The sequence below is a fragment of the Schistocerca piceifrons genome, chromosome 1 (genome assembly GCF_021461385.2).
Source record: "Schistocerca piceifrons isolate TAMUIC-IGC-003096 chromosome 1, iqSchPice1.1, whole genome shotgun sequence".
Classification (NCBI taxonomy): Eukaryota; Metazoa; Arthropoda; class Insecta; order Orthoptera; family Acrididae; genus Schistocerca; species Schistocerca piceifrons.
The window spans coordinates 1,141,244,464-1,141,259,058 of record NC_060138.1 but is presented as its reverse complement, the minus strand read 5'-3'; positions in this window follow the sequence as shown (position 1 = coordinate 1,141,259,058).

Here is a 14,595-nt window from a genome sequence, read left to right as displayed (position 1 = left end):
ATATTGGTATGACCACCAACCAGCTGTCCACAAGGGTTGATGGCCACCGCCAAACTGCGGCCAAGAGCAATGTAGACTGTCTCTCGCATAACATGCAGCTGAACATAAAACATAATTGATTTCAATGACCTTCACTACGTGAGCCATCTGGGTCCTCCTTTCCACCACCAGCTTTTGTGAACTGTGCAAGTGGGAGTCATCCTTACAACAAATTCTCCTCTCCCATAATTATCCTGGTCTCAACCTACAGTAACAGTAACAGATTGTCTCCCACACCCTCCACCCAACAGTCCCCCCCCCCCCCCCCCCCCCTAATGAGGCTGTGACCGAAAGCTTTATGTAAGTATCTGCAACTTAACATCTTCTTTACAGGAAGTAGCAATCTGTCTTTTCCTACATTGTTGATATTTCTACTTGGTGTTCCCACTGTTTGGTATTTCCTTATACAATACTTTACTGAAATAGTTTTCAACCTGTTTGCTTCAGTCTGTGTAATGAGACTGATTCATTCATAATAGTCATCTTTTGTTTCATAGTAGTCATCTTTTGTGGTCTGTTGTGATCCTGATGCCTAAGCAATATGACCCTTTCCCAAGCTCTTTCAATTAAATTGCTCTTTGAGTTTGTTTCTGAAGCTTTTCTTCTGTTCCATTGTTTTGACAATGTGATTACCACGTGTTTTAGTAACAGCTTATCTTGGTTTTTGCTTAAACTATTTACGTAATGATGAAAAGTCATGATACCATCAAAACTGAGATCAGCTGCTTTGCATTCTTTTTGTCCTAAGGCTTTTGGGTTCATTGGTATGTGTAGCAGTCCTTGTTCACAGACAATAGCTGGCATTTTCTTCTTCTTGATTGATTTCTTGGATGCCTTCACTCTTGACGTGGACTTCCTGCCATCAGAGCACTTGGTTACACTACCACCATTTTCTGAATTGCTTGTAGTAACCTCTATTCTATAGTTTAACAATCTACTTTTTTTTACTGCGAACTTCTCCCTGATAAAGCAAATAGGAGTTAGATGTTGTTTGAGTGAGCCACTAATGTCTATTGTTAGGCCTGGTGGCAAGTGTTTGCCTACAGTTTCTGTCACCCCCCCCCCCCCCCCCCCCCCCAGAAAACTCTTCCACATTCTTTATTTGCCCGTGGATCATTTCTTACAACGATATTGGACACTTCATGTTTAGAGATTATGTAAGAGTAGGATGACAATAATAGAATTGTTAATAAAAATGTATATGTAACTAGAAACTTAAGTGCAAGATCTCTTGCCTGAGTGGCGGGATATGTAGTGTTTTTCGATATTTGTAAACATCCCAACACACCATTGGAAAGCTGTCGACAAGAGATGCTCATGAGTAAGTTGAACAAGCATAAATGCAGTGGGAAAGGGAAACTGTGTTTTCCTTTCTTGTATGCGGTGAATGTGGAGCAGTGGTGGAGCCGGCGAGAAGGGGACCAGAAAAAATGGAATTATAACCATTGGTCATCCAGGAATCATTTGTGCTGTGGTGCAGCAAGTGCTGAATCCGAGAGCCATGGAGTAAACGACGCAACAAGGGCGTAATGAACAATTGAAGAGTGATAGTTGTTTAGCTGTGTTTTTTCCTCTCAATGTGCAGTGGACACATTTTAGTTGGTAAACAACATATGTGGTTTTGCATTATGATCTACCTTTGATATAGTACGACTTACCAGTGGTGGACCTGGTGTAGGTGGTAATGCTTGGGAGCATAGGGCAGACTTTACAGTGGGAGCAACTGCAGAGATAATATCCTTGGGGTAGGGATAATGGTCTGGGAATGTCACATGGTTTGTAAAGGATGTATTGTTCTAGTCAGTACTTTATAAATATGAAACTCGTACTGACTTACTGACAGTTTTCACATTACCTCCAGTGCAGTTCTTCTGTAGCCTGAAGATAAATGTTTTTGATGAAAATTTGATGTTACAGATTCTGGACACCAAATAAAACCATCTTGTAATTCTCACATCTGAGACCAATTTCTTTAATCCCAATCTAAGTGTTGTCGGTTCCTGCTGTCTTGTTTTAGTTCAGAACATTCAGTGCTCAATCTCTGCCCGTATTACTGGATTACCTATTTTTTCCATATCAATCTCATACTCTGCCACCATGCTGTAGAACAGTTCTTCTACATATACTCCTACCATGTTCCTTTTGCCTGCACTTAACTGAGGCTTTTGCTTCACACATAAACCTTTCTATTTTGCCAAAATTTCCATTCATCTCCCTGTATGCAGCATTACTTTTATTTGTATGACAAGATCTACAAAATTTCTCTCCCTCTGTCATATATCCTGATTTGGTTTCAATGTAAATCTGTTTACTTCATTTGTTAGTGTCCTGTATTCTTCACTTCATATCTTATCCAATGTATTCTCATGTTCTGTTCTTTCATTACTATTTAAAGAACATTACCAGGCTTTGCTGTGTCCATAGTGGCAATTACAGCCCTAATTCTGGTTCCTCTATTATAGTCCTTATGTTTTCAACTGCACCAGCTGCAACACTTATTTACTTTAATGGCCATTGCTTCAGCTGTGGAGTCTCTATTCCCATTATTCATATGAAATGGATACAACAGGCAGCAACTCTCACCATGCCACGTATCTCAATAATAAAATCCTCCTCCTTGTAATCCTACTGGAAGTACGGATGGATCAGTCGAAATTATTATGCTCATGTCTGGCAGGATTGCTACGTATGCCATGGAAGGATACATCTGCCAATGCCATGTCATATGGCCACCTCTAAATATGTTGTGAATCACCACAGCCTCACTTGTCACAACCAGCCAATGTTTACAGAGCCACTGTGGTGTACCTGTAGATGATGACCCAGCCCTACATGGTTTTTTCCTGGACTGCTATGTGAACTTTATTGTTACCTACCATATGTCCGCCACTGGTAGCTGAATGGTCAGCATGACAGAATGTCAACCCTCAGGGCCCGGGTTCGATTCCCGGCTGGGTTGGAGATTTTCTCTGCTCAGGGACTGGGTGTTGTGTTGTCCTAATCATCATCATCATTTCATCCTCATCAACGCACAAATCACTGAAGTGGCGTCAAATCAAAAGACTTGCACCCGGCAAACAGTCTACCAGGCGGGAGGCCCTAGTCACACGACATTTATTTCTACCTACCATAGATGTTTGGCTAGTACACTTACCTGTCTGCTCAATGTGGTACTGTCTTCACTCAAAGTTCAACTGAAAGTTGTGTTTTCAGTGAACAAACTGATGACATGTGGGTGGATCATATTCAAGTGCCTCCTGGTTGAACCTACAAACAGCGTTCTCTTGCACTAATGTGTGAGTTTTTAACAAAATTTCAAAGTACAGTATTGGCTAAGAACATCCACTTACAGAAGTTTGCCATTTTGTTTATTTCCGGAAGTCAGGAACTACGACAGCTATCCACAAAGTACATTACGTTTTTGTTTGTGTCCGTTAGGGGCAGAGCTAGCGCGGCCATCTTGGTGTCATGGCATTCCGCCGCTCAGTCGGCATCCTGCTGTGCTAGTGAGAGGTTTGTGCTGTACTCCGTTGAGTTACTGTGACAGTTTGAAATGTCAGCATTAATTGAAAATACCGCGAAGTGTGAAGTGCGTGCTGTAATAAGGTTTCTCACTGCAAAAAACTGTACACCGATAGAAATCTATTGGCAGCTTTGTGAAGTGTATGGGGACAACATAATCACTGAAGATGGAGTGCGTCAATGGGTCATAAAATTTTAAAATGGCTGAACTAACGTTCACGACGAAGAGCGAAGTGGAAGACCCAGCATAGTGACTGCCGAACTTGTCGAAAAAGTCGATGCCGCGGTCCGTGAAAACCGTAATTTCACAATAACGGAACTCTCTATGAGTTTTCCACAAATTTCACGAAGTTTGTTGCATGAAATCATTTCCAAAAAGCTTGGTTACCACAAGTTTTGTGCAAGATGGATACCAAAAATCTTGACAGAGATTCACAAAAATCAGCAAATGGCTGCAGCGTTAACGTTTTTGGACGCTTACGAGAAAGATGGCGACTCATTACTTGATCGCATCGTTACTGGTTACGAAACATGGGATAAGCATGTGAACTGCGAGACAAAATTGCAGTCAATGCAGTGGGGGCGCACAGATTCCCCCCAAAAACCCAAGAAATGCATGCAGACAATGTCGGCAAGGAAGGTGATGGCGACTGTCTTTTGGGACAGAAAAGGTGTGATTTTTGTGGATTTCCTGGAAAGAGGCACTACAATAAACTCTCAAAGGTATTGCCAAACTCTGCACAACCTCAGAAGAGCAATACAAAACAAGTGCAGGGGAAAGTTGGGCTTAAAGATCTTGCTGATTCACGACAACGCCCGGGCCCACACGGAAAATGCCACTCGTGAAGTTCTCGAATCTTTTAAGTGGGAGTTGTTTTCTCATCCGCCGACAGTCCCGACCTGGCACCGGGTGACTTCCACTTATTCCCAGCAATGAAGAAGTGGTTGGCTATGCAGTGTTTTGATGACGACGCACAGCTTCAAGAAGAGGTAACCACATGGCTGAAGGCACAGGCGGCCGAATTTTACGACTAAGGAATTTCCAAGCTCGTCCATCGCTATGATAAGTGCCTTAATTTAAATGGTAACTACGTAGAAAAATAGTATTTAAGTGTAGCTTTCATCTGTATATATTAAAAAAAATTTCCAATACTTTATTTATTTTTAATTCCAAAACGTAATGTACTTTGTGGATAGCCCTCGTATTATTTTCTGTGATTTATTTATACATAATTTGTGCTTAGTAAAACCTATGTTCTCGAAGAAGCAGAATTGCATGACTTCTCATGGAGATGTCTACTTCCAGTGAAGTATGCAACTTGATTGAAAGCAAGGAGTGTTAAAGAACACCTGATTGCACATGATTTGCACAATACATTAAGAATGGCAAATGTTGTAACATAAATAACACATGGACATGGACATTGCAAAAGTAGATGTGCGGAAAGGAGAAGATGAGTGTGTCTGCAATTTATAAAACGTAATGAACTTGCTGTACTGGAGATCGAGAAGATTCTAGTTACATTACATAATGGTCAGGCAAAGATTCCAAATTCAGATATTGGATTGTAACGGGTACCCAGGGGCAGATACAGACTCCTATCACAATTTAGTAGTGATGAAGAATAGGGTGAAGTTTAACACACTAGTCAGGAAAAATCAAAGCACAACAAAGTCCGATACGTAAGTGCTAAGGAATGAAGAGATAAGCTTGAAGTTCTCTGAAGCTATAGATACTGTGATAATGAATAACTCAGTAGGCAGTCCAGTTGAAGAGGGATGGACATCTGTAAAAAGGGCAATCAAGAAGTTGGAATGAAAAACACAGATAGAAGGAACATAGCTGTGAAGAAAGAATCATTTTACAAACACTCATTTACTAAGATCGTATTAATGCACTGAATTTCATTAATGCACTGAATTTAAAATAAATTATTTATAAGGCAATAAACATATAATAGAACTACTACAATACGTATTTACAATGAACACATTACTGCACTGAAATGGTGCTAAAGTTAGATTGTACCACACACACACACACACACACACACACACACACACACACATCAATGGAGTAGGAGTTGGCTACCAATAAATCCTTTAGGCTTCTCTTAAACTGAATTTCATTGGTTGTTAAGCTTTTTGTGGCTGCTGGCAAGTTATTGAAAATGTGTGTTCCTGAATAATGCACACCTTTTTGTACAAGAGTAAGTGATTTTAAATCCTTGTGAAGATTATTCTTATTTCTAGTATTGATTCCATGAATTGAGCTGTTGGTTTGAAAAAGTGATATATTTTTAATGACAAATTTCACTACAGAATAAATATATTGGGAAGCAGTAGTTAGTATCCCTAGTTCCCTAAACAGGCTTCTGCAGGATGTTATGAGTTGCACCACATATAACTCTTATTGCACTTTTTTTTGCTCAAAAAACTTTAGCTTCGCTTGATGAATTACCCCAAAAAAATAATCCAATATGACATTATGGAATGAAAGTAAGCATAGTATACCAGCTTTTTTTTATTTTTATATCCCCTATGTCTGACACAATTCGCATTGCAAATAGAGATATGTTAAGACGTTTCAGCAGTTCTATGGTGTGCTCCTCCCAGTTGAATTTATTATCAAGCTGTAATCCCAAGAATTTAACACTGTCCACTTCTTCTACCTGCTTGTCATCGTATGTTAGGCATATACTCATGGGAAACCGCTTAAAAGTTCTGAACTGCACATAGTGTGTTTTTCCAAAGTATAGTGACATGTTTGTATCATCGGCAAACAAAACAAACTTGGCATCTGGAAATGTTACTGATGAAAGGTCATTGATATACACAAGAAGAAGTAAGAGCCCTAAGATGAGACCTTGTGGGACCCCACATGTAATTAGTTCCCAGTTGGATGATGCCTGATATCTTAATACGTCTCTTTCCTAATAACACCCTTTGTTTCCTGCCAGATATGTAAGATCTGAGCCATTTTGAAGCATTTCCCATTACACCATAATATTCTAATTCACTTAAAAGGATATTGTGATTTGCACAGTCAAATGCCTTTGACAGATCACAAAATATACCAGTTGCCTGCAATTTTCTGTCTAACGATTTAAGTACATTTTCACTGTAAGTGTAGATAGCCTTCTCAATATCAGAACCCTTCAGAAATCCGAACTGTGACTTTGACAGTATGTTATTTGTGATAAGATGGTTATAAAGCCGATTGTACATTACCTTTTCTAAATTTTTTGAGAATGCTGGCAAAAGTGAAATTGTATGTAAATTTGATGCTATTTCTTTATCTCCCTTCTTAAACAGTGGCTTAACTTCAGCATATTTCAACCATTCAAGAAACAGTTCACTGATAAACGAGTGGTTACACAGATAGCTTAATATGTTACTTAACTCAGAATCACATTCTTTAATTAACTTTGTTGATATTTCATCATACCTACTAGATGTTTTTGATTTTAAAGATTTTATGATGGACATTACTTCTGCTGGTGTAATGTGCGAGTTACTTGGAAGTTACTTCAAATTCTGGTCTGAGGTATTCCATAGCAGCATCTACGTAACCTGACATAATCTTTTCAATAACATCTATAAAATGTTTGTTAAAAAGTTCTGCAACACTATACACTTCAACAATGTATCATTTACTCTTAATGCTATTTGTCCCTCTTCATGTCTGGTTCTACCAGTCTCATCCTTCACTATATCTTGTCTTTATTTTGTTATCTGATATGACTATCTTTTCCTTGTAATATATTTGCTTTGATGTCCATATTACAGTCTTTAGTATTTTGCAGTATTTCTTGTAATGTGCTAAGCATCAACATCAGAACTAGAATGAGATTTTCACTCTGCAGCGGAGTGTGCGCTGATATGAAACTTCCTGGCAGATTAAAACTGTGTGCCCGACCGAGACTCGAACTTGGGACCTTTGCCTTTTGCGGGCAAGTGCTCTACCAACTGAGCTACCGAAGCACGAGTCACGCCCGGTACTGACAGCTTTACTTCTGCCAGTACCTCGTCTCCTACCTTCCAAACTTTACAGAAGCTCTCCTGCGAACTGTTCGGATTGATAGATACAGTTTTCTTTTTGTTGTACAAGATAGCTCTATTCCTTGACTTGTTTGTAGACTTTGCTGTAACCTTGATTAGTTTTGGGGGAAAACAGTGTTCAGATAAGGTAAGCACTTTATGGGCCAAAGTGTTATTTTTTCATTCATGTCGTGAGCATTGTAAACATCACTCCAGTGAAAGTCTCTGAGGAGTGCCCTAAAATAATCAATTTTTGGCTTATTGATTATGCTCTTGAGCTCAGATTTAACAGATTTTATATCCTTTTCAGTATTAACATTTAACAGAAGGAACTGCATGTCATGGTCTGAGAGACCATTGACTATTGGTTTTGTAATATAATTTTGTTCATTGGACTTTTCTATAAAGATATTATCAATGGCTTTTTGTGAGCAATTGGCTACCCTAGTGGGGAACTTTACAGTGGGAATTAAGTTGAATGATAATGTTACTAACTCAAATAAGTTCTCATTGGGAGAGTCTTTAAGGAAATCTACATTGAAGTCACCAACAACCACTATTTCTTTGTTTTTGGTTGGTAAATGCGCCAGTACAGCTTCAAGGTGGTTTATGAAAAGATTAAAGTTACCTGCAGGTGCTTGATATACACTTAATATTATGAAGGATTTTTTTTGTGAAATTCTACTTCTGTTGCACATGCTTCCATATGCTGTTCTAGGCAAAATTTATGAATGTCTATGTTCTTAAATTTATGACAGTTCCTGGTGAATGTGGCAACTCCTCCTTTCTCCATTTCTGCTCTACAAAAGTGAGATGCTAACCTAAATCCTGTAACACTTAAAAGTTTTATACCAGTGGTCACATGGTGTTCAGAGAGGCAGATTATGCCAGCTGTGTTTGAGGATTCTAATTCATCTAGGCAGATAATTAATTCATTAATTTTATTTCTCAGTCCTCAAATATTTTGATGCAATAAAGGTAGCTGACATTTCACATTGACTGATTTAAAATTGGGTAGAGTTGAAATTTCTGCTGATTGTTGAAAATGCTTAACCAATAGCTGTTTATGCTGATGTAATAAGCTGGAATTACATTTTTTTCCCCCCTCCCGGCCAAACTGAAGGTTTGTCTCAGTCCTAACCTCTCTTAAAACTTGGTTTCTTTCTTTCCTCCCTACCCTAAAAAAGGGTCTTTTGGTCTTTTCTGAACCCTATAACCACTGGTATTTTATCACTCATGACAGTGCCTCTCCCCTTTCCTGCTATTTTCCCAGCCAGTTTACCCCTATTTTCCCAGCCAGTTTACCCTTCCCTTTCCTGTTGAGGTGAATGCTATGCCTAGTATAATCCCATCTATTGACAGAATCAACAGAAACCACACCAATGTGTGAACCTGCACCTGACATAAACAGCCGTTCCAACTCCAAATTAACTCTCTTGACAGAAGAGTTCAAATGAGGGCCGTCATGGTGCCCGAGAACAGATACAAACTCAACACTAATATGTTTCGATGCTGATGCAATCTTTGGGGGTTGGGTTGGGTTGGGTTGTTTGGGCGATGAGACTAAACAGCAAGGTCATCGGTCCCATCGGATTAGGGAAGGAGTGAGTTAGACACAGGACTCACATTCGGAAGGACGACGGTTCAATCCCGCGTCCGACCATCCTGATTTAGGTTTTCCGTGATTTCCCTAAATTGCTCCAGGCAAATGCCGGGATGGTTCCTTTCAAAGGGCACGGCCGACTTCCTTCCCCGTCCTTCCCTAATCCGATGAGACCGATGACCTCGCTGTCTGGTCTCCTTCCCCAAACCAACCAACCAACCATCCTCCCGAATGTGAGTCCAGCATGCTAACCATTGCGCCACCTCGCTCGGTGCTATCTTTGCCAGGTCACACTCTATACTGTACCTAGGATCTCTGTCAATACTATTACCTGGCCCATCCACTATAACCATGGTGTCTTCCTTAGTGAAGTCTTTACAAAGTGATCCCATATCCTCTGTTACCTGCTCCAGGTAGCAGTAGGTTTAAAAAAATTGGTGACCTGATATTCTGATCCTAGTTCATCCTGCAAAAGTTGGCCAATACCTCTTCCATGGGAACTACCTAACAGCAACACTTTCTTTCTCTTTATTGATTTCCCTACATTATTACTTTTCAATTTGCTGCTGAAAGTTTGTTGTGCCCTGTCTATACCTGCAACTGCTTGAGGCTCACCAGCTTCTAGCTGAAGCAACAGGTCAAATCTATTTTCCACATGCACCACGAAGCTGTCAGACAAAGTTCTAGGCCCGTTCCTCCTGTTGCCTGTTGCCGCTTCCCTACTTAACCTGTCAAGATCCCCCCTTGCCTTGTCTAACTCAGCCTGAAGGGCAGCAATTTTCCCCTCCTGTTCTAGTATATTCCTATCTCTACTACATATCCTACAAAACCATTGATGAGTCTCCTTTACTTCCCCTATTCCCACGCCACTACAGTCACCCACATGGGAAAAACTACAGCACCCATCACACCAAAGTCCTGACCTAACAATTCTACGGCAAGTCAAGCACTCTTCAATGATGATAAATGTAATAGTTATTACAGATAAACATGAAAATATGATTCCACAAATTTGGCCTACATGCAACTGTATGTAAACAAAAACAACAGTTCACTCGATTGACGAAGGAAGGAAGTACAAAAATGTTAACAGAAATTCAAGAATATAGAATTACAAGTCACTTAGGAATGAAATAAATATGGAGATTACAGAAGCTGCATGAAAAATGTGAAGAAATCGAAAAAGAAATGATTGTTGGAAGGTCCGACTCAGCATACAGAAAAGTCAAAACAACCTTCAGTGAAATTTAAAGCATCATCATCATCATCATCATTATGCCTTTCAGCGTTCAGTCTGGCGCATAGCCCCCCTTATAAAATTCCTCCATGATCCCCTACTCAGTGCTAACATTGGTGCCTCTTCTGATGTTAAACCTATTACTTCAAAATCATTCTTAACCGAATCCAGGTACCTTCTCCTTGGTCTGCCCCGACTCCTCCTACCCTCTACTGCTGAACCCATGAGTCTCTTGGGTAACCTTGCTTCTCCCATGCGTGTAACATGACCCCACCATCTAAGGCTGTTCGCCCTGACTGCTACATCTATAGAGTTCATTCCCAGTTTTTCTTTGATTTCCTCATTGTGGACACCCTCCTGCCATTGTTCCCATCTACTAGTACCTGCAATCATCCTAGCTACTTTCATATCCGTAATCTCAACCTTATTGATAAGGTAACCTGAATCCACCCAGCTTTCGCTCCCATACAACAAAGTTGGTCGAAAGATTGAACGGTGCACAGATAACTTAGTCTTGGTACTGACTTCCTTCTTGCAGAAGAGAGTAGATCGTAGCTGAGCGCTCACTGCATTAGCCTTGCTACACCTCGCTTCCAGTTCTTTCACTATGTTGCCATCCTGTGAGAATATGCATCCTAAGTACTTGAAACCGTCCACCTGTTCTAACTTTGTTCCTCCTATTTGGCACTCAATCCGTTTATATTTCTTTCCCACTGACATTACTTTCGTTTTGGAGATGCTAATCTTCATACCATAGTCCTTACATTTCTGATCTAGCTCTGAAATATTACTCTGCAAACTTTCAATCGAATCTGCCATCACAACTAAGTCATCCGCATATGCAAGACTGCTTATTTTGTGTTCACATATCTTAATCTCACCCAGCCAGTCTATTGTTTTCAACATATGATCCATAAATAATATGAACAACAGTGGAGACAGGTTGCAGCCATGTCTTACCCCTGAAAGTACTCTGAACCATGAACTCAGTTTACCGTCAACTCTAACTGCTGCCTGACTATCCATGTAAAGACCTTTAATTGCTTGCAAAAGTTTGCCTCCTATTCCATAATCTCGTAGAACAGACAATAACTTCCTCCTAGGAACCCGGTCATATGCCTTTTCTAGATCTATAAAGCATAGATACAATTCCCTGTTCCACTCATAACGCTTCTCCATTATTTGTCGTAAGCTAAAGATCTGGTCCTGACAACCTCTAAGAGGCCTAAACCCACACTGATTTTCATCCAATTGCTCCTCAACTAATACTCGCACTTTCCTTTCAACAATACCTGAGAAGATTTTACCCACAACGCTGATTAAAGAGATACCTTTGTACTTGTTACAATCTTTTCTGTTTCCATGTTTAAAGATTGGTGTGATTACTGCTTTTGTCCAGTCTGATGGAACCTGTCCCGACTCCCAGGCCATTTCAATTATCCTGTGTAACCATTTAAGACCTGACATTCCACTGTATTTGATGAGTTCCGACTTAATTTCATCCACCCCAGCTGCTTTATTGCACTGCAATCTATTGACCATTTTCTCCACTTCCTCAAACGTGATCCTATTTCCATCATCATTCCTATCCCATTCTACCTCGAAATCTGAAACATTACTGATCGTATTTTCACCTACATTGAGCAACTCTTCAAAATATTCCCTCCATCTGCCCAAGGCATCCACAGGACTCACCAGCAGTTTTCCTGACCTGTCCAAAATATTTGTCATTTCCTTCTTACCTCCCTTTCGAAGACTGCTAATTACACTCCAGAATGGTTTTCCAGCAGCTTGACCCAATGTCTCCAACCTGTTTCCAAAGTCTTCCCAAGATTTCTTCTTGGATGCTGCAATTATCTGTTTGGCTTTGTTTCTTTCTTCAACATAACTTTCTCTGTCTACCTGAGTTCTAGTATGTAGCCATTTTTTATACGCCTTCTTTCTCCTTTTACAGGCTGCCTTGACTGTGTCATTCCACCAAGCTGTTTGCTTCCTCCTACTTTTACACACTACTGTTCCAAGACATTCTTTAGCCACTTCTAGTACTGTGTCCCTGTACCTTGTCCATTCCTTTTCCAATGACTGTAATTGACTACATTCAACTAACTGGTACCTTTCTGAGATCGCTGTTATGTACTTGTGCCTGATTTCCTTATCCTGAAGTTTCTCCACTCTTATCCTCCTACATATGGACCTGACCTCCTGCACTTTCGGCCTCGCAATCCCAATTTCACTGCAGATTAAATAATGATCAGTGTCATCAAAGAATCCCCTGAATACACGTGTGTCCCTCACAGCCTTCCTGAATTCCTGATCTGTTATTATATAGTCAATGACAGATCTGGTTCCCCTGCTTTCCCAAGTATACCGGTGAATGTTCTTATGTTTAAAAAAGGAGTTTGTGATTACTAAGCCCATATTGGCACAGAAATCCAAGAGTTGCTGCCCGTTCCTGTTGGCCTCCATATCCTCTCCAAATTTAACCATAACCTTTTCATACCCTTCTGTTCGATTTCCAATCCTGGCGTTAAAATCACCCATGAGCAGAACACTGTCCTTGTCCTTTACTCTAACAACTACATCACTGAGTGCCTCATAAAAACTATCCATCTTATCTTGATCAGTCCCTTCACAATGCGAATATACTGACACAATCCTAATTTTCTTGCTAGACACTGTCAAATCTATCCACACCAGTCGTTCGTTTACATACCTTATTGCAACTACGCTGGGTTCCATTTCTTTCCTGATGTAAAGCCCTACACCCCATTGTGCTATTCCTGCTTTGACTCCTGACAAGTAGACCTTGTATTCTCCCACTTCTTCTTCTTTCTCACCCTTTACCCGAATGTCACTAACAGCTAAAACGTCCAGCCCCATCTTACTTGCAGCCTCTGCCAGCTCTACCTTCTTCCAAGAGTAGCCCCCATTGATATTAATAGCTCCCCATCTCATTACCATTTGTTTTCCAAGTCGTATCTTAAGAGTCCGTGGTTTGTCAGCTAGAGGTGGGACTCCGTCACCTCCAAAGGTCCGAGGCATTTTGCTCTGATTGTTGCCAGCATCATATTTAAAGTACCAGGGAAGCAAGTTGCTAGCCTTACTTGCCCCGAGTCCCATTGGGTTTTACCCCTAACGGCTGAGGGACTAACCGGTGGATTTGGCAGTCTTTGCCGTATGAGCACAAAGGTGACCACGACTCAGAATATGTCCGAGATGCCCAACCTTATTCCAAAGTAACTGGTATCCCGACTGTCGGGACCACTTACTTGGCCACTCATACGTTGCCCGTGGTTCATGAACTAGGACATGACTACAGGAACCCACACCATGAACCACAAAATTTAAAGCAAAGGCAGTAAAATTGAGCAGTTACACGAGCATCGAGGGTCGACGGAACTCATCTAGCAGTGTCCATTTACCGCTCTGGAGTCTGAAGATGACTCTTTCATAGAGTCGAAACCGGTCACTCACTCCAATAAAAAATATTTTAACAAGACTGCAATCAAGGCAGTTTTAAATTTTAATTTTAAAATTGAGTGCAATGGGAATTTCACTGTTAAATGCAGAGAAGGTGAGTGGATAGGTGGAAAGAGTATGTTAAAGACCTCTATGAGGGGAAGAACTTCTTTGATGATGTGATGGATGAAGAAACAGGAGTCGACAGGGAAGAGACAAAGCATCCAGAATTAGAATTTGAAAGAGCTTTTGATGACTTAAGATCAAGGGAAGAGAGACACGAAGGTCATGGACTACCACAGTAGTGCAAGTTTGTATGCCAACTAGCTCTGCAGATGATGACGAGACTGAAGAAATGTATGATGAACTAAAAGAAATTATTCAGTTAGTTAAGGGAGATGAAAATTTAATAGTCATTGGGGACTGGAATTCGATAATAGGAAAAGGAAGAAACGGGAACGTAGTAGTTGAATATGGACTGGGGCAAGGAATGAAAGTGGAAGCCACTTGGTAGAATTTTGCACAGAGCATAACTTACTCATCACAAACATTTGGCTTACAAATTGTGAAAGAAAGTTGTATATGTGGAAGGGACTTGGAGACACCGGAAGGTTTCAGATTGATTATATAATGGTAAGACAGAGATTTAGGAACCAGATTTTAAATTGTAAGACATGCCCACGGCAGATGTAAA